This window comes from Mastomys coucha, unplaced genomic scaffold (genome assembly GCF_008632895.1).
Source record: "Mastomys coucha isolate ucsf_1 unplaced genomic scaffold, UCSF_Mcou_1 pScaffold22, whole genome shotgun sequence".
Taxonomy (NCBI): domain Eukaryota; kingdom Metazoa; phylum Chordata; class Mammalia; order Rodentia; family Muridae; genus Mastomys; species Mastomys coucha.
The window spans coordinates 119,104,852-119,107,709 of NW_022196905.1; the positions used below are offsets into that span (position 1 = coordinate 119,104,852).

The 2,858-nt window shown below is 47.5% G+C and overlaps 1 long non-coding RNA gene across 4 annotated transcripts in view; it reads left to right on the top strand.

Moving 5' to 3' along the window:
- The first annotated feature begins 1,542 nt into the window (after nt 1-1,542).
- LOC116068449 overlaps nt 1,543-2,858 on the top strand; it is a 6,234-nt gene continuing 4,918 nt past the window's right edge. The window contains exons 1-2 of one of the 4 annotated variants that reach the window (XR_004109588.1): nt 1,543-1,591; nt 1,911-2,034. This is a non-coding gene — a long non-coding RNA (uncharacterized LOC116068449). The other 3 variants (XR_004109586.1, XR_004109585.1, XR_004109587.1) reach the window with 3 other exon arrangements.

The window sequence follows — 2,858 nt, forward strand, 5'->3', positions numbered from 1 at the left end:
GAGAGAGAGAGAGAGAGAGAGAGAGAGAGGGCAAGATGGAGGAAAGTACCCATATATATATGGGTTGTGATGTAGCCTTCGCAGGTAAAGGTGGGACGTGAGCCCAAAGGATTCTGGGAATATGGTGGCTGTTGCCCTGGAAACAGGTCTGTGGACCTGCCCATGTATCACCACAGGCTCTGGATGCTAACAGGCCTGTACCACTGTAATTTTTTGAATATGCATGGCCCAATGCTCCAGGCCGGCTGATCTGGGCCTCCCTCAACCTGAGGGAGAAATGGGGACCTAGTCAGGTCGACAAGGCGTCGGCGAAGAAAGGATGGCAGAGACAACACATGAAGTCCATGATCTGAATGTATTTCTTAAAAATGGCATCAGACTTTTACAGTCATTGTAAACAAGAGATGGTAAATCTGGCAGCTCAGCAGTTAAGGTCCATCTGAGGCCATCTAAAACACACTGGGTCTAAAGCAGCAGCTATCTTCTCTAGACTGGTGCTGCATCCCGGAGTCCCAAGCGCTCTGGGCCCGGGGGACTGCGGACTGCATGAGTCTGGGTCCTAACTCATCTAAGTTCTGGTTCTAGTCAGAGCACCAGTGGGAGTCCCAGCTCAAGTCCCCAAGTGCGAGTCCTAGTGCTAGTACTAGTGCGAGTCCTCGTGCGTAAAGTGAAAAGCAGGCTTATATGGTATTTAGAAAGCAGGACAGATGACAAGAGTCACATAGGCAGGTGACACATCAAGGTCAGTGATCTTACTGACCAAGATCACTATCCAGTTGTGAAGCAGGCAGTAGAGCAATGATGTCCTCCCCGCTGGGGCTAATTTGGTATTTCTATGCTAATTCTCTGATTCTGCTAGAGGCAAGGACCAGGAAGTTCCAATCTAACAGTTCCTGCTAATGCCCTTAAGTGAGGGAAGTCCTTTGATTACTCTCTAGTATGTAAAACAGTTCTAACTATTGTGGGGCTGCCCTGAGAATTCTAACTATGTTAATAGTAAGCAATGGTGCCTGACCTCTGTTGCTAACTCTGAGGACATTCTATCTGATAAGGCAGACTCCTTGAGAGAAATTCCAAGCTAAGGACAGCTAGGAATTGAATTAGGATATTTTGGAAACATTGTGCTGGCCAGGAAACGATGCCCAATCTTAGCCATTTACAAATCATTTCTTGGGGTACCTTTATGCCTAAATGTGAGGGCGTGTTGACGATTGGAAAGACTAATCTGGAACACATCTGAGTTAGGAGATGCCAGCGACTGTCTGAATATCCAGGAGGCACAAGCTCCCTTTTGGGGCTATAACGCCTCTTGTCTTTGATCAGGCCTTTACCCCGATACTGTAGACGTAACTGGTGTAGACGAGTGGGTGTAGCAGCCCAAGCAGTAGCACTATTGAGAGGGGTGGCCTTGTTGGAGGAAGTGTGTCACTGTGGGGGTGGGCTTTGAGACCCTCCTCCTAGCTGCCTGAAAGTCTGTTTTCTCCTGTTTGCCCTCAGAACAAGTTGTAGAACTCTCAGCTCCTCCTTCCATACTTGCCTGGATGCTGCCATGCTTCCTGCCTTGATGATAATGGACTGAACCTCTGAACCTGTAAGCCAGCCCCAATTAAATGTTTCCTTTATAGGAGTTGCCTTGGTCATGGTGTCTCTTTACAGCAATGGAAACCCTAACAAAGACAGTCTCTTACCATGCCCGTCTGCATTTGAACGTGGTGTACATGCCCACAGTCTACCAGACAAGTGTGATTAGCAACTCAAGACAATTGAAAAGCTCAACTCTTTCTCTGTTATACCAGACAAATTTGGGTGAATTAAATAAGGTTAACGTCAGGACTTTATTATAAGTACACCTCTTGTTTCATTTTATTATTTATTTATTTATTTATTTAGCATCTATGTGCATGTTTCAGTACATATACGGAAGTTGGATACAACGTGCAGAAATCGGTTCTCTCCTTCCACGTGTGTAGTCCCCAGGGATGAGACTCAAGTTGTCAGACTAGGAGACTGCCCATTGAGACATCTTCAAAGCCCGTAGGTACTAGTTTCAGTATTTATTTTTCCAATAAGTATGCTAAGATGTTGGAGGTCAGGCATACTTGACAAGCTGTCAAACCCTTCCCTGGTACCTAACTGCCATGCATGGAAGCCTCCCCAGCTAGAAGCCATCTGGGCAACCATTAGTGCAGCCTGGCTCATCTGGACACGCCACAGACACCACAGGGAACTGGACAGTAACCACAGCTGCTTGCTACTGAAGCATGACCTCTGGCTTCTGAATGCCTTCCCCACCTACGAGTGGATAAGAACGCTCACCCTAGATCTCTCAGCCACCAGCAACCTTGGTAAAGTTTACACCCACGCCAAAGAGGGTCTACTTCTCCCCTACCCCCTGGCTCAGCGGATGCTTTGGGTTAGTGCGACACCTTTAAGCAACCTCTTTTCTGGCTAAGTAAACCGGCCATTTAGCACTTTCTGAGTCAGCCTGGAGATGTTACTGTGGTTCGACCTCAGCGCCAATAAAAAGCCACTCTCTGTGGTCTTGGCCCTGTGTTGTTATTGTTGCTCTGTTTTGTTTTGCTTTAAGTCTCCAACACTATCAAACTATGCTGCGTTGGTAACAGGAAGAGGAGATGTTTAAAAGGGGCAGGGAGATGGAGAGATGGCTCTGCAGTTAAGAGCACTGACTGCCCTTCCAGAAGTCCTGAGTTCAGTTCCCAGCAACCACATGGTGGCTCACAACCATTGGATCCAATGTCCTCTGCCACACACACTTTGCGTGACTACGGTATAAACTTCAAGGAAAGTCAGTCTCCTGCCTCCACATTGTCACCTGGCACCCCAAACTCAGAGGTGGC